This window comes from Chionomys nivalis, chromosome 18, assembly GCF_950005125.1.
Source record: "Chionomys nivalis chromosome 18, mChiNiv1.1, whole genome shotgun sequence".
Taxonomy (NCBI): Eukaryota; Metazoa; Chordata; class Mammalia; order Rodentia; family Cricetidae; genus Chionomys; species Chionomys nivalis.
Window position 1 is genome coordinate 22,936,829 of NC_080103.1, and position 18,232 is coordinate 22,955,060.

Below are 18,232 nucleotides of genomic sequence, written 5' to 3' on the forward strand. Positions count from 1 at the left end.
TTGAATTCCAGAATTTAAATTTTTCATTTCTACCAAAACTATTTCAAATAGACATTATCTTTTAACTCTATTGGAGATGGAAGTTTCTGTCCAGCCTGGTCCTGTAGCCATTCAGTCCCCAAAAAACATGCTTATATTAATTATAAACTGTTTGGCCTATTAGCTCAGGCTTATTATTAACTAGGTCTTACAACTTAAATTAACCCATAATTCTTGTTTATGTTTGGCTGTGTGGCTTGGTACCTTTTCTCAGAGCAGCATTCTCATCTTGCTTCCTCTGCATCTGGCTTTCAACTGACTCTCTGCCTTTCCTCTTCCCAAAATTCTTAGTCTGGTCACCTGATTACACTTCCTGCCTGGCTACTAGCCAATCAGTGTTTTTATTAAACTAATATGAGTGACAAATCTTTACAGTGTACAAGAGCACTCCATCAATAAAATTAACAAGCTTTCAAAGTATTGGGAATTTGTTTTTTGTTTTCTGTTGTTGTTTTCTGAGATAGGGTCTTTCTATGTAGCTCTGGATGTCCTGGAACTTGCTATGTAGATGAAGCTGACCTTGAACTCAGAGATCTGTCTGCCTCTGCCTCCTAAGCGCTAGGAATAAAGGAATGTGCCATTGCATCCAGCACTTTCAATGAGTTGTAATGGCTTGAGCAAAAATGATCTCTACATAATTATGATTAATACTTAAATTGGATACACTGATGTAAAAGTCAGCTGTAGAGAAAATGAGAATGGAAATAAGGGCTATTTATTAAAAGGGAAGACATTCGAGGCCAGCTAGTGGTGGCGCAGGCCTTTAATCCCAGCACTTAGGAGGCAGAGGTAGGTGGATCTCTGTGAGTTTGAGGCCAGTCTGGTCTGGTCTACATAGTGAGTTCCAGAACAGCCAGAGCTACACAGAGAAACAGAAAGGAGAGAAAGAGAGACAGAAAGAGAGACAGAGAGAGAGACAGAAGGAAAGAAAGAGAAAGAAAGAGAGAGAGAGAGAAAGAAAGAAGGCATTCGTGAGAACGGGAGTGGGCTTGTGAGCTAGAAAAAGAAAGGCATGCATTCTAAAGCCCCTTGCTGCATTGAGTCCTGGTCCTTCACAGGGTATTTATATAACATCATCAGAAAATTCAGTAACATTTTAGACATTCTAAACTTTAAAAGATCTATTTATTATTATGTATACAGTGTTCTGCTTGCACCAGAAGGCACCAGATCTCATTATAGATGGTTGTGAGCCACCATGTGGTTTAAGGAACTGAACTCAGGATCTCTGGAAGAGCAGTGTTCTTAACCTCTGAGCCATCTCTCCAACCTAAACACAACTTCTAAAAAGGAAAAAAAGAACATATATGTTTATGTCACCAACTTTTCCTATCTGTAGTTTTTTGTTAGTATAAATAAAGGTGTTAAAATTTTACCTTTTTAGAGATCACACAAATTATTGAACAAACATTATATAATTAAGAGTTCAAAAAAATAAATTTAAAGTAGTCTCATGACAATTACTGTGACAGAGAAAGAGGGAACAATTATAGTCAACGGTGGAAAGCATGCAACTCTGAGAAACCTTAAAAACAGGTACCTAGCCCTTTGAAAACACGGCCACAGCCATGGATTACCACAGGAATTCTCTCATCCGTGACCTTCCTTTTCAGTTCAATACCTACAGTCAACGGCAGTCCAAAACTAGTAAGTGCTAAATTCCAGAAAGCACATAACTCATAAGACTTTACATATGAACCATTCTGAGACGCAAGATGAAATCCCCTAGCTCTACCGAGAAAGCAAACCATCACTGTGTCCACTGTATCCACGCCGTATGTTACCACCCTGCCAGTCTTTTACCAGCAGCTACCCTGACCAGTCAAGGTCACAGTATTGCAGTCTTAGTCATGTGATCTTCATTGTTCTTTAATGGTTTCAAAGCACGAGAGCAGAGATGCTTACAATTTTGTTACAATATATTGCTATAACTTCTGTTTATTATTATTTATTACTTCATTTATTGATCATAAATTAATTATTACATGTATGTTTATACAGAAAAAGGCTTGTTGGGTGTTACTCAAGATTTCAAGACTGGGGTCTTAAAGGTGTCCCCAGTGGATACGACAGGTACTGCACCAATGCTGGTCGGCCGCCAACTTTCCTCCATCAGCATGTCCATGACAATTTACAAACTGAACAGCGAGGCAGATGAGAACTGGTCCTTCCTCAGTCAACAGCACTAGATCAGTCCTCTGACAAAGACAGCATCAACTTCAGATATAGTTTAGAGCAAAAATGAATCCTAAATCCAAAACATTACACTCAACAAAAGAAGGGCCCTAGAAAGTCTGAGTTTAGAATTTTTGTAGGAAAATATATATAAATCATGATCTTATATATAAAACAAGTTATTCATCTTCTATGGAAGGAAATGTTTCTATTCAGTTTAATTTTATAAGGTTATATGAGAAGAATTCTCATTAAAAAGGACCAAAAAAAAAAAAAAAACCCCTCTGAGGAAGCAAGGAAATTTGTACTCCAGGCACTGGAGATGTTAGAACTTATTAGGCAAACAGAAGCAAGGCATTCTATTTAAGGGAAGCTAGTCCAGCAAAAGCAAAGAGGTGGCATGTTCAGAGTGCTCCGGGCAAGCACACTGTCATGAGAGAAGTTCTCAGAAGGTAGGACAAGACCAAATTATGAGACTTCACTATCTGGCTGACACACGTATTTGGTAGTGTATTTCTGCAATGGGGAACCTCATAGGGTTTTTTTTTTTGTTTGTTTCTGTTTTTCAACAACAACAAAAACAGCAAAATTCAACATCAGGGAGAGAAACTAGCAGCACTGTATGGGGTAGGATGAGGAGAAAGAGGAGAAAATTACTACAAAACCTGAATCAGGAGTCTAACTGGTCATCTCAGAACACCGAGTACATTAGCTAGCGTGACAGATATCCAACCATAATGCAGCTCAGAACCACCCCTGGAAGCAAGAATCGGGGTTCAACCCCCAGCAATTTGAAAGACAAGAAAGAATTCTGTAACAATGCACAAACAAAAGTTAAATACATCCTGCTTTACAGTGAAGACTATAATGATATTCATTAAAAAATTAAAATTTTACTTAAGTTTTTAGAAAGGTTAAAAGCAATGGGAAATGTAACTGGATTTAGAAGGCTATAAAAGCCAGCAATAGTTAGGAGGGTAGAAATATTCCTTCACACTTCACAACAAAACACGGAACCTATAGGCGGTTTTAATTAGAATAATGCCCCACAAATGGGAGGGAGACGTGTGGGGATTTAAATGCACTACACACAGCTGGCGCTTTCAGACGGGGCAGCAGCTTCAATCCTGCCAGTAACTTATTAATTACACAGTCTTAAAATAAATACCCACAGTCTGGTGGTTTTTTGGTTTTTGGTTTTTTTTTTTTTTGGTAAATCTTGGAATATTTCATGGATAAGAAAAGGCGAGCCGGGCGGTGGTGGCGCACGCCTTTAATCCCAGCACTCGGGAGGCAGAGGCAGGCGGATCTCTGTGAGTTCGAGACCAGCCTGGTCTACAAGAGCTAGTTCCAGGACAGGCTCCAAAACCACAGAGAAACCCTGTCTCGAAAAACCCAAAAAAAAAAAAAAAAAAAAAAAAAAAAGGCGAAGGCTGGGGATATGGATCAGTTTTGCTTAGCATACACCTGCCTGGATCTGACTCTAAGTATGAAGGGTTGCTTCACAGTACTGGTCAAGGAAAAACTCAGTGAGACCCTGTCTCACAATGAGAGAGAGAAAGAGAGAGGGAAGAAAGGCAAGAGGGAAGGAAGGAAAGAAAAAAGTCAGTAATTTGACCACAGGTGTAATTTGTGTACAGCTGTAATCCAGCTACTGGGGAGGCTGAGACAAGTGGATTCCAAGTTGCAGGACAGCTCTGGAAACCTAGCAACACTATCTGAAATAAATTAACAAGCCTGGAAGTACTTGAGTGATAGAACTCTTGTCTGGTGTTCACGTGGCTCAGGGCTCAAACTCAAGCATAGGGGCAGAGGGAGCCACGTTAAAAACGACTCTATTCCATTCCTTTTCATAATTAGCCTCGTATTAAATCTCAAATTTACATGAAAACATATTTGTAATATTGTATGAGCTGACTTAATAAAAATTCAGTTATTTTTTTTTCCTGTGGGACATGCTTCCACAATATCCCACATTTTCTGAGTTCATAGCGGTTCAATTCTTGAATTATAAGTTTGAATTATAAGTTAGAAGTAGCTTGCATGAGGGACCTAAGAATGCCTGGTAGGAACAGTCAAGCACCCCTGAGCCCCCCCCCCCCCCCCACGTCGTCAAACAACAGCGATCTTTGCTTTTGTATTTCTGGAAAACGAGCGGCGCTCTAGCATGTAGAAACCCCACACAAAAGTGTCCGTTCTTCTTTATCCAAAGCAATCAGGATGATTACTAACATGCCGGGAAATTTTCAGTGTAACCTTCCAAAGCAGCAGCCTGAAACTTCAGCTCCGTTGGTGACAGGCACTTCCAGAACAAACCACTCCTTACGCGCCCCCGAAAGTCAAGAACGTACCTCTTCTAATCCTACAGTACGGTTAAATTATGCATTGAGGCAAAAAAAAAAAAAAAAAAATTCCAGCCTTACTCGTTTCAACAGTGCTCAAATGATACTAGTTAAAATTACTTCACTGTTTACCATTAAGTTACAAGGAAATTGGGTTGTCCACTTTTCATCTGAAGATAAGTTCAGATTTCGGGGAAAGGTCTCACAACAGTTTACGCCTGATTTAAAATTGTTAGCAACGATCTATCAGTTTCACCTGCCAGTAGAAAACAGGTTGAGTTCCAAAAGTTCACGAGTTTAAATGTGATTTGAAAAAAACTGGTTTGGGAAGCAGGGGTCGGCGACGCGTCTCGGATTCGATTCCACGGGGATAAGGCTTTGTACCTACTGTCTGTTACACTCGTGAACGCGTGAAGTCGCTGCATCCCTGCAAACGTCTGCAAGATCTGCAGAACCCTCTCCCCACTCTCCCCTCATTTAAAAGAAACCAGCCGAGCGCCGGTGCGGGTGCGAAGCCCTGAGGTCCCGACGTCACCCGAGCCGGTGGAGCTCAGGTGGCCAGAGACTCCGCCACACGCCCCCCGCCTCCACGCCCCTCTCGGTCGCCCCCTCAGGCTCCGCTCACCTCCCTCCGGGCAGCGGCTCCGAGGAACGCGACGCCGCTGCAGGGCTGAGTGCCTCCGGCCGCAGACCGGGGACCACGGCGCTTCCCCCTGGCGGGTCCCCCCGGCGACGGCGAGCCAAGCAGGGGCACCGCGGGAGGCCGGCGCGCGCCCCCGGCGCCCGCCTCCGGCAGGTCACGTGGGCCAGAGCTTCGGACGCCCCCCTGGCCTCTCCGGGCGTCCCACCGCCAGCCAGCAGCCCTCGGCGCCTGTGCTCCTCTGCGTCTGCGCCGAGCTCCAGGCTCTCCCATTCAAACCGACAACGCCCCGCGTCTTTTGGACCGGCCAATGGCAACGGCGGGGCGGGGCGGGGCTAGGCGAGCGGGGGCGGGGCTAAGTGAGCCGGGGTTCCCTCCACCTAAAGACCTGGGAGCTTGTCTCTCTGTCTGTGGGGTTTGGTCCTCTTATGCTTCTGACCGATCCTCCGCCACCAGCTGGAAGTTTACTGTTCTCAAATTTCCCCTTCAGACGCCGAAAAGTGGAACAATAAACATCAGAGTTCAGGCCTGGTCTAGTTCAGACTTTGAACGCTGGAACCCCGCGGCCAGTGCCTCTTGCCCTGCTGGCTCATTCCCGCCCTGGGAAAGTCTTCCAAGAGGCAGATGTGAGAAAGAAAGAGGCCTGTGTGAAAGGAACAGAGGGTCCGGTGTGAACCTCTGAACAAGGAGCCTCAGTTCTTGAGGCTGTGTCACAATTCTGGCGTTTCCAGCTGTTCGAAAAGCAAACTTCTTTTGAAGGCAGGATCGCTGGTTCCCAGGGAAAACAGAGTGACGAGTTGAATCAGCTTCGGCAGCTACATCCCCATTCTATTCACGCCTTCAAGTCAAGTTCACAAGAAAATAGATCTTACTTTGCTCTCTGGTGCGAAGCTTTAGTTACGCTATATAGCCATTGGTTATTATTCCGCTGGGATGAAGTTTTAATGTTTTACTGGGTTAGGCAGATGTTAGAGAAATCCTAATTTCAGTATCTCTCTGGTGATGGCCATGACCACTGTTCCAAGGAACATTTCTCCTTGTGTGTGTGCGTGTGTGCATGTGTGTGTGCGTGCGTATGTGTATTGGAAATTGCAACTAGACAGGTTTACGTTTCAGCTCGGTCCCTTCCGACTGACTGACCCTTGAGCAAGCGAGGCGTCCTCTGTAGCCTTAGCTTCCTCTCTTGTAAAACACGGATAATAAGCTCTCCTCTAATAAGGTTTGTTATGATGCTTCAGGAGGTAAAGTTTATGAAACGGTTAACACCGCTGACACATCGAAGCTGCTCAATAAATGGTACCCTTGTTGTTATTTTCAGCCAGCACCCTTAATACCAGGTTCTTAGAAACAGCTGAATTAGCTGGTTGTACTATTGCAGAGGTAGGTATTATAATTTTCCTATACGCATAAATTCTTTGAGGGTATTGATATAGGAAACCACAATGGAAGTATTTCAAATTCAGTATAGCCAAAGTGAACCATTTCTTTCCTGCATCTCTTCTCTCATAGATTTGACTTTCTATCTCGGCTATCAGTTAAGTACATCTTCCTAACCACTCAGGTTGAATGGTCTTGCAAGTCATCTTTCCAAAAGCATACATACATCAGACTGTGCATTCTTCTCCTTGAAAACATTTAATAATCAAAAATAAAAGGAGTAACAAGAACTGAATATTGTCTCACATACCTTTAATCCCACCCCTGGAGGCACAGGCAGGTGGATCTCTGTGTCTGAGGCCATTCTGGTCTACATAGTGAGTTCTAGGCCAATCAGGACTACCATAGTGAGTTCCTATCTTTAAAAAACAGAATATATGTACTTACACACATATCATATACTTTTTAATAAGTGCAATTAAGAGTATTATATGTATAGACATATATCACACAGACTTTGAAATTAAAACGACAGATCATAAAATGTTTAATATATTTAAAGAAATAAAAGCATGAGGGGGCCGGGCGGTGGTGGCACACTCCCTTAATCCCAGCACTCAGGAGGCAGAGGCAGGTGGATCTCTGTGAGTTCGAGACCAGCCTGGTCTACAAGAGCTAGTTCCAGGACAGGCTCCAAAAAAACCACAGAGAAATCCTGTCTCCAAAAAAAAAAAAAAAAAAAAAAAAAAAAAAAAAAAAAACAAACAAAACAAAACAAAAGAGCTAGTGCCAGGACAGGCTCCAAAGCTACAGAGAAACCCTGTCTCGAAAAACTAAAAAAAAAAAAAAAAGCATGAGGGGCTGGAGAGATGGCTTAGCAGTTAAGAGCACTGACTGTTCTTCCAGAGGACCTGAGTTCAATTCCCAGCAACCACATGGTGGTTTACAACCATCTGTAATGAGATCTGGCACCCTCGTCTGGCCTGCAGGCATACATGGAGGCAGACTGTTGTATACATAATAAATAAATAAAATCTGAAAAAAGAAAAAGAAATAAAAGCCTGAAAATATAATGAATGAAGGAACACAAAAAAATCAAAATACATAATAAGGAAAATGCAATGCTTCAACTTCTTGAGACTGCTGGTGGAGGGATCTCTGAGAAGATAGAAAATTATAGCCCATGAAAATGTTTTTTACTTTTAAATTTTTTTATAAAGATTTAAGATTATTTTTATTCATGTGTGTGTGTGTGTGTGAATGCATGCCATACGGGAGCCAGAAGAGGACATGGGATCCCCTGGAGCTGGAGTTACAGGGGTTTGAAGTCACCTGATGAGGGTGCTAGTAGCTGAACTTGGTCCTCTAGAAGAACTAAGCCGTCCCTCCAGTCCTATCTGTCTCTTAATTTTAAATTAAAGCTTGTCTAAAAAGCCAAAGTGTTTAGCTTTAACCTGATTTTAGTTTGATGGTATTCTCAACCAGTTAGGTAAATCGAATTAGAAGCCAAATTTAACCAGATTCCCCCAAAAATTATACAGAAAAGATTAAAAAAAAATGGGAACTCTTAATCAGAATTCACACCAAGAAACATGGGAGCTTATGCAAGGATCCACAGAAGAGAAAAGGCAGCAGAATCTAGCCCAGTGGACTCTGAAGTTGAAACATGACACAGATCATAAAACAAGAATGTTTAATATATTTAAAGAAATAAACATATGAATCAAGGACTGCAGAAAAAGAAAAAAGCAGGCAGGTTTCAAAAAGAATCTAATAAAACTTCTAGGGAAACAACTGAAATAGAGAATAGGGAATAAAACAAAATAAAAAGTAAAATAGGGGAAACAATGAAATCTAAAATTCGGCGCACAGGTTTGGCAGACTAAGACAAAAAGGGAGCTGGGGGGCAGCAGGTACAACTCAAGAAATTTATGTTTTGTTTTTTGTTTTTCTAGATGGGGTTTCTCTGTGTCGCCCTGGCTGTCCCGGGACTCATTCTGTAAACCAGGTTGAGCCCAAATTCATAGAAAGCTGCCTGCTTCTGCCTCCTGAGTGCTGGGACTACAGTGGCAGGCCACTACTGCCTGGCAAAATATTTTCAAGTAGAAGAGGAATGTGAAGAACAGAGTGAGATGGTCCAACACATGTCTAGTTAAAATCTGAGGTGACGGGGCAGTGTTCTCGTCTGATTTCCTTGGGTACCAGGCATGTGGTACACATACATTCAAGCAAAACACTCATCAAATGTTGCTAAAAAGTATAAATTCAAAGATGAAGGCTGGGAATATAGCTCAGTGGCACAGTGCTTGCCTGGTACAGGTATGACCAATGACCCTAAGTTTAACTCCCAGCACTATACACACACACACACACACACACACACACACACACACACACACACATAAAATAATTTTTTTGCAGGACATAGTGGTGCATACTTTTAGTGCCAGCACTTTTCATCCCTTTATTAAGTTGGTTATTAGCTCAGGTATTTTGTCACAGTAACAGAGAGCTAGACAACAGTGAAGTGCATCCACTTGCCTAGTAAACAGCAGAACAGATCTGTCTCAAGGCTATGCTTTTGCTATGTCTTTATGTCCCTTGCTAATTCATAATGAAGCCATAACTACAGCCATATGCGATTGACAATGGATTAATACTAAATACTTAGTATTTAAAGAACTATTAGGGGTTTATGTGATTAATGTAAATAAAAGCAACAACCCAAGAGTAAAGCACAGGACAGGGCCAGAGCTTTGCAATGGAAACTCTAGGGGCCACAGTGTGTCTTCACAGGAACTTCAGCCTCGCCAGCTTTTAAATAATGCAGAGAAAACAGCAGTGGGCTGACCTGGAGGCTGCCAGGCAGCAGATGAGGCCCAGCGCTTTGGATCCATGTGGAGCCGTGTGCAACCCAGCTACCCTGTTGCTCAAAGGAACACTTAGTAGGGGAGGTTGCACAAGAGAGAGGCAAGAGCCTCTATGACTGTCCTAACTTTAAAGAGTTGGTGCTCTGCTCTTACTCAGATGCTCCCCTCTGAAGATAATTCCCCTGTTTTACGATGCTATTATCAGTCTTAATTATGGGATAGCAAATGTGCCCAGAGGTTCTTTTGGACAGCATGTCCTAGCAACCTAAATTATCACCATATGGAACTCTTTTTATTCTTCGTGGTTACACGCCACCTCAGCTGCTTGTCCCGGATGCTTCCCAGACATTGTCAGTTGAACAAGCATGACCCCAGTAGATGCATCTCAGAGATATAAAGAACTAAGTAACTTTTTTTTTTTTAAACGACAAAGTCTTGCTATGTGTTGCTCTGGCTGGGCTGCACTGGCTACATAGCACAGGCTGACTTTAAAATCATGACAGTCCTGATGTCTCAGCCTCCTGAGTGCTTGGGTTACGAGGATAAGCCATTGTGCCCGGGTGGAAGTCACTCTTAAGATGTATCTCACTTCTCAGGAAGCCAGGTCCAGTGGTCCTACAGATACTCTTGGCTCCCAAATTGATGGGTTCTATACATTATAGATTCAACCAGTTGTGTATTGAAATACTATACATGTTCAGACTTGTAACTATTTCCCAAGAAATATAGTGTAACAACTGCTTATGACCATGTGGTCCCCCCATAAGCTCATATATTTGAATACTTGATCACCAGTTAATAGAAGTGTTTGGGAAGGATTTAGGAGGTGTGGCCTTGTTGAGGCAGGTGTGTCACTGCAGACAGGCTTTAAGGTTTCAAAGTCCTATGCCATTCCTAATTGGTGCGCTCGCTTTCCTCTCTCTCTCTCTCTCTCTCTCTCTCTCTCTCTCTCTCTCTCTCTCTCTCTCTCTCTCCCTCCTCCCCCCATTGGTTGTTGTCTCTACCTATAAGGGCTCAGCTACTGCTTCACACTCCCACCTGCCCGCTGTCAGGCAACCCACTGACTGTGAGCCCCACTTAATGTTTTCTGCTGTAAGAGGCCTTGGTCCTGGCGTCTTTTCACTATGGAAAAGTAATTCAGGTCGTGTGTGATGTATCGGTGTCTTAGTTTCATTTCTGGGGCTGTGAGAAAATGCTCTGACTAAAAGGAACTACTCACCTTGCCAGATTACACGATATCATTTTGAGGAAGTCAGTACACAAACCTGGAGGAGCTAGTGACATCAGACCCACAGTCCAGAGCAGAGAGAAATGAGCGGATACATAGTTACTGCTCAGCTAGCTTTCTCACTCTTACAAGGTGCAGGACCGAAACTCGGGGAATTCTCCCACCCTTTCAGTCAGTTAGGGCAATATCAAGACAACCCCCCCCCACATAGATGTGCCCACAGGCCAACCTGACCTGAATAATCCCTGGTTGAGACTCTCTCTACAAATGATCATTTGCTTTGTCGAGTTAACAATTAAAAGTGATCATCACAGTTGAGTACTATAACCTAGAAATGATTCAAAATATACAGGAAAAGTGTGAAGGTTACATACAAATACTGCATCAATGTATGTAAGGGACTTAGGTGGATTCTGGCATTCTCCTATGGACTCTGATAGACAATTATGCCAGTGTGCAGAGTTGCAATTATAAAGACAATAGTTTTTCTTTTAAAACAATAACATACACATGCCAAAATTCTCATCTTTGCCTTCACTCATGACTTGTCCAACCGCCGCCTCCTGACCACAAGCTTTGTTTAAGTCAGTTTTGTCAAGCCATCTAGAAGTCTTCTAGACTTCCTCTCTCTACCAGGCTAGCTCCAAGGCCTCTTTTCAATACAGATTTTTTTTTACTACCTACCTTCACATGCCTGCATTTGGGCAAGAAGAGGGTAGAAAGGAAAACATATCTGCTATTTATTGAACACCCACACTCGTTGGATATTGAAAAAGCTACTCTGTCAGTCACCTCATTAATCCCTGTACAAGCCTTCATCCCCATTCTGAGGATGAGGCAAAAATGGTTCAGATCCCTCAGACAGTTTACCAAGGTTCTCAGTAAGACAGAGATGAGAACCTTACTCTAGTTTTCATTGTTTTGTCTTCAAAAATTGTATTGCATGTATTTATCCATTGGGATACCGTGTGACATGGAGGTCAGAGGACAATTTGTAGGAGTCACTTCTCCCCCTCTACCTTGCGTGTCCTAGGGGGTCAAACTTGGATCCTCGAGCTTGGCAGCAAGCCTCTCTACCCACTGAGCTATCCATCATCTCTCAAGCCCTGTTTTGTTTCATTTGAGACAGTGTTTCACGTGTCTCTGGATAGCCTTGAACTCCCATGTAGCTGTTGATGATCCTGAACTTTGTCCCTCGTTCCACCTCACAAGTGCTAGTATTACAGGAACCCACCCAGGGCTTCACACAGGCTAAACTGATGGAACTAACCCTCAGCTTTGTGCGATTTTTTGAACCGATACTTTTCGACTCTCCTAAAGCACACGAGTGCTCCCCCCACCTTGCTGCCCTCACGGGCCTCCTTCCTCTTTCCCACCAGCATTTTATGGCATTATAAATGTCATACAGAGATGATGAGAGCACTGATGGTTTGTAGCAGAGGACCTTGCTCTAGTGCTGGGGTGAGAGAAGGTTCTAGAATGAGTGGCATGCTAGGAGATAAGAAAGAAACAGGAAGGAAAGCAGAAGAGTGGGGTGTAATGAGTCTTCTGTCCCACCAGCCAGCTCCCAAAAAATGACATGGAGACTTCTTAATTATGAAAGCTTGGCCTGTAGCTTAGGCTTATTCCTAACTAGCTTTTATAACTTAAATTAACCCATTTATATTGATCTATGTTCTTCCATGTGGCATACTTCTTTTCCATCTTGTACCTCCTGTTTCCTCTCCGCATCTCCTGTGCTCCTTGATTCCTCCTCCTCTTTCTTTCTCTCCCCAGAAATTCTTCCTTTATCTCCTGCTACTTATCGATCATTCCACTTGTTACATCAATCACAGCAAATACATCTTCCCACAGAGTACAAATAGTCCACATCAATGGGGCATAAAGAAGAAGGGCATGAAGAAAAGAGCCTCAGTGGGCAGGGGACAGTGTATTTGAGGAAGGGAAGGCCAGGAGCCTAACAAAGAGTAATTTGAAAAATAGCTCCTTTGGGGAGAATTCTGAATGTCGTCACTCATGGTACCCACACTCACCCCAGCTACCCAGGAAAAGATCAATCATGATCTTTCCACAGCAGACAGGTTCTATCTTTTGCACGATAACCTTATTGGCATTTTGGATGGGCTCTTCTTGTACAGGACCGCTCTGTGCCTTGCTTCTAACCAAGTCTGTAGATATTAAATGCCAGCACTAATTCTCCATTTCCTGAAGCCTCGGGTTTGCCCTGCCTTCCTTCCGAGTCCCCGCTAGCTGCTCTGCTTTAGGATGTCTGCAAGAGGATGACAGCCACCAACTTAGTAAGTAGTTTTGTCCCTTCCTCCAGTGACCTTTGAACTCCCCTTCACCAGAGCTCCTTCACATATAGACACATTGATGGTTCCAGCGTTTGCCAATTCCAAGTTCATAAAATAAATGTTGAGTCTCCAGGTTGGCAGAACAAAAGAGTGGCAAGGAAGAGCAAAGGTTTAGTTATCAGATGGTGAGGAATCTCAGACAGTAGGTGGAGGTGACCAGTGGGAGCAAGAACCTCTCACCTAACTGAAGAGGCCGGGCAAGAAGGGTTTTCCCAAAGACTTAAGGGTATAAAACACCGGCTGAGTTTGGCAATCCTGTGCCACGGATTGCTGAACCGCGACCGTCGAGTAGGTGTGTGTGGCCAGAGGGTAGGTGGGAGGAGTCAACAACCACAGACCACAAAGGGGCAGCTGCTGTTCGCTGCTAAGGAGCTTTGATTACATGGGGAAATAAATTCTCAACTTCTCGCTCTTCTTGAAACACCCACATATGAATGGGGTATTTGAGATGGAGAAAGGGGTCAGGGTCATAGGACGCAGGTAGTCCCTAAAGCTGGAAAACCCAAGGGAACGGACTTCCCCGCAGCCTCCAGAGGGAACAGAGCGATGCCGGTACTTTGGCTTTTGATCAGTAAATCTAATGTCCGACTTCCAGCTTCAAGTATTGAAAGATAACAAATTTGTTCTGTACTGTGTCACTAAATTTGTAATAATTTTATTTAAGACTTATGGACGGTCATTATCTTGTCATTATCTTAAGCCTCAGCAGACCAACCAAAATAGAATCTTCCTATTCCAAAGTCCCAGCTCATCAGCGCCCGGAAAAGCTAGGTAGATCTTCTGTTAGCTACCCTTTTTTACTGCTACAACAAAATGCTGAAAACAGCGTGAGAAAGGGGGGTTGTAGCTCACAGTTCCAGGGGACAGTGCACTGAGTGGGGAACAGGATACCACCGGCCATGCTACCTCTGCAATCAGGACACAGAGAAAGCAAGGCGAGCACTGGCCCTCAGCAAGGTAAGCACTGGCCCTCAGCTTGCTCTTCTCCGTCTGATTCAGTCCTGGACTCCACACGTGGAACAGAGCCACCCACATTCAGGGTGAGTCTTCCTACCCCACCCCACCTCCAGGAGAACTTTCTGGAAACGCACTTTCAGATAGACCCACTAGCTTGTCTCCTAGGCCATTCTAAGTCTAGTCAAGTTGACCACTGAGAGTGACCGTCACAGAGTTTATAGAGTTCATTAAAAATTTTGTTTAGCAATTCGCTATGGTAGCAATAATAAATAAATAACCAATCTTGGGGGAGGGAGAGAAAAAGCATAGCTCTGAGTCTGATTCTGTCTTTCCTTCCTTGTGACATATGGTATAAAAATAGAAAAGGAAGCTGTGTCTCTCCTTGAGAGCTGTGGGAGATATTGAGACAGTACCTACAAAATGGCACTAGGCACCCAATAAATAGTCTTCACTCCCCAACAAATGTTTGATTTCAGAGTCCTAAAGGCTCTTGACAGAGGCCTAATTTTAGCTAAACGTCTTCTCTTCCATGAACAGCCCGTGAATGTAAGCGGTGATTCCATTAATCCCCTCCTAGTGTTTAGTTAGGTTTGTGATGTGACGGGTGCCGCTGACGTGTGTTTTAGGTACAGAGCTATGCTCTGAGCAGATCATCGCTGGTGGTCCCAAATCGTTCAGCATCAAGCTGGTTCACCTCTGAAATGAGGTTAACTAACTAATGCCTGTTAAGCCTACATGAGCCTGTCTTTAAAAAGCTAAATGTGGATTGTTTACCTAAAGGATGGGCATCATTTTCACTCCCCGTATTTAATACAGAAGTCGATATTTTGTCCAATAAAGGTCGGTATTTCAGTATCAGCTGAGCTAATATTTACTTCATAATCAGGGAGTTTCTAATTTACTCAAAAGAGCTATATGGGTTTGTTTGTTTACGAGGGTTATGGGAATACCGATAGCTGACATTTTTCTACTTTATAACTTTATACTTTATAACAGGTTTGCATTTCAAATCCTTAACTTTCAAAACAATGCAGAAGGACTGAAAGGCTAAGATTCCTGTGTAATGGCTACCGTGGTAGGGATTCAATTCGGGGTGTGGTAGGGATTCAATTTGGGGTCATTGGAATGCTAGACAGGTGTTCTACTACTGAGCTACACCCCCAGCCCTTTCAACATAGTTTTTGTTCTACAGTTTAATTCGTTTTATTCTGTGTGCATACATTAAATTGGTAGGCACCCCTGTGCCCTGACACCTATGTGAAGGCCAGAAGACATCTTTAGGAAGTCTGTTCTCTCCTTCCACTGTATGGGTCCTGGGGACCAAACTCAGTTGTCAGGCTGGGCAGCCGGTGCCTTTGTCTGCTGGACATCCCATTGGCTTCAGTTAATAGTGTTTTAAAGCCAGTATTTATGGGACACTGTACGGCAAGCACTGCTCTAAATTCAGTGCTCGTGTTAAAGCTAAAACAGGCAAAGCCCAACCCTAATGCGCTGCGTTTATTTGGTTATAATGTTCCCGTCTGTAGCTGGCTTAGGATGGCTCACGCTGGGGCGAGAGCAGAGGAGGATTAGTAAGACCCAGGCCTTTGGTTCTGGAGCCGTGGCCTCCATCTACGACAGATTATATAGGAAGGAAGCACGTTTTCTTCTTTTATTCTTAGAGGAATTGTGGGGAGCAGAGGAAACCCCAAGTGACTATGTATAATGGACAAATACCCCATTGCCTCAGACTCTAGGAATTGGTAAAGCCTTTCCCAGTCAGGGTCCGGGAGCTGGCAAAGCCTCTGGTCTGTGTGTGAGAGTTGACAGAGTGCCCAGAAAGTGTGGCCTGCAGCCTCCTCCCCGAGATGTTCACAGCCCGAGACTGCTCCGCTGCAGACACTTTGGAGACCAGAGAGCCCTCTTTGTGCTGCACATAGTCAACAGGACGGCTTTCCTGGTTGCTATGTAGTAGGTGCCACTCCCTGAGAGTGGGCACAGCCCACCCGCTCCCAGCTTTTCTGTACACGTGTCTGTGTGTCTGTCGTTCATTCCTGTATCACCTCAGTCTGGTTTCCAGGACCGAGCTGTGCAGGCCTCAGCCAAGAATCTTTGGCAGTCCAGCCGCCACCACCATTTTACAAAGTTGAAAAATAAAAATCGGAGCATTTAGGTAACTCATGCCACATGGTAAAGCCAGAAAGTGCTAACAGCAGGATTCAGGATCCTTGTCTGGGTGTTTCCAGAGCCTGTCCGCCTCGAACAGTGTTCTTGGCAATTGCGGTGTCTTGAGTAAGGAATAACTGATTTTATTTAAGTTGCTGTGTCCACTAATTGAAGCCAAGACATTAGCAGGCCCCCTTCACTCCTGTAAACAAGGCAGCATATCCTCTCAGCCTCCCTGCCTTCTTCTGGGTAGAAAGACCTGAGACAGAACACAAACAAACATACAAACAGCGAGACATTCTGCTGTGGCTCCTGTGGAAAACTGGTGTGCACACACATAAAGCCAGACACTTGGTCAGATCAAGGTAGGTCAGGCGAGGATAAAGACCACACATATATTGCACTTGTTTCAAGATTTCAAGGTGGCTTCTGTTTCCTAGCACCATGCAAATTACCATTTCCTGGTACCTTTCTTATTTTTTTCTTTTTTGAGACAGGGCCTCATTGTGATCCCAAGCTGTCCAGAAAAACAGGTTCACTTTCATTCAGATTCCATGTGTGTACAGCTTCAGGGCTGGAGAGCTGACTCGGGACTTAAAAGCATTTGCTCCTCTTCCAGAGGACTCAGGTTCAATTCCCAGTACCCAAATCAGGTGGGTCACAACTGCCTGTAACTCCAGTTCAGGGGATCTGATGCCTTTGTCTTGCTTCCAGTGACACTGCATACAGGTACACACACTCAGGAACACACACACACAAAACATATAATTTTATATATAATATATATGTACACACACACACACATATATATATATATATATTTACAGAGCCTGGAGAGATGACTCATAGGTTAATAGCATTGACTTCCTCTTCTAGAGAATCAGAGTTTGATTCTCAGCACCTACATGGTAGCTCACAATCATCTGCAACTCCAGTTCCAGGGGATCCAGCACCTTCTTCTGACCTCCATAGATATCAGACACACACCGGGTACACAGACATATGTGCAGGCAAAAGGCTCATAACAAAGCAAAAATGAAATTTTTAAAAAATAAGGTACAACTTCAGGCTGGGCATAGTGGGTCACTCCTTTATTCCCAGCACTCAGGAGGCAGAGGCATGCAGATCTCGGAGGCCAGCCTGATCTACATAGTAAGTTTCAGGACATCAAGAGATGCATAGTGAGACCTGTTCTGAAAAAACAGACAAAGATGCAGCTTCACTTAGGTCACTGACTTTTCTGGAAGGCACGCTGTGTCTAAAAAGTTATCCACTCATTGCTATAAAATTTTTGAGGTAGTGTAGGGCTGGATGTAGTAGGAGCTGCGGGCTGTGTTCCTGCCGCCCCAGCTCCTGGTCGCCTGGCTAGCTTATGCCCCGAAATAACAACACACAAACTGTATTCTTTTAAACACTGCTTGGCTCATTAGCTCTAGCCCTTACTGGCTAATTCTCATATCCCGATCAACCCATCTCTAATAATCTGTGTAGCACCAGTCTTACCAGGAAAGATTCAGCCTGTCTGACCTGGCGGCTTGCTTCATCGCATCTGCCCTGGGGAGCAGCGGCCTGGCATCTGAGCTCACTTCCTCTTCCTCCCAGCATTCTGTTCTGTTTACTCCACCCACCTATGTTCTAACCTATGAGGGCCAAGCAGTTTCTTTATTTTTTAACCAATGACCTTCCTCCGTCAGCTGGAGATGTGGGCTCCGTGGGTAGTGGGCTTGTTCAGCGTGCAGGAAGTCCTGGGTTTGATTCCTGGCGCCTGAAATCCCAGCACTGTGTGGGTGGAGGCTGGAGGATCAAAAGTTCAAGGTGTCCTCCATTACATAGGGATTTTGAGTCAACCAAATTTACACTTTTGGTTTTAGGAAGTAAAACTTCCAAATGTGTTCAGTGCCTACGAGAATATTCTAGAATGTGAACAAGCAGATAACCTTTTCCTGGGGTTGTGTGTATTTCTGTTACTCCACATTTTTTCCCATTGAGGTCATTCTCACATTGATTTGTGTGATTTCCATTGTACAATACTAGAAAGTAGCAAGTGTGGCCAAGGAAGCAGGGTTTGTGTTTCCTTTTGCTCATACTCTCTCCCATGCACCTTG

The 18,232-nt window shown here is 43.9% G+C and overlaps 1 protein-coding gene across 2 annotated transcripts in view; it reads right to left on the bottom strand.

Annotated features, from left to right (window-relative positions):
* The window catches only part of Gpsm2 (G protein signaling modulator 2), a 44,784-nt gene extending 39,356 nt beyond the window's left edge, over positions 1 to 5,428 (bottom strand). For both annotated transcript variants that reach the window (XM_057793191.1, XM_057793190.1), the window contains exon 1: positions 5,182 to 5,428. The gene's annotated coding sequence lies outside the window, so the exon portion shown is untranslated. The remainder of the gene's footprint in view (positions 1 to 5,181) is intronic.
* Positions 5,429 to 18,232: the final 12,804 nt, after the last annotated feature.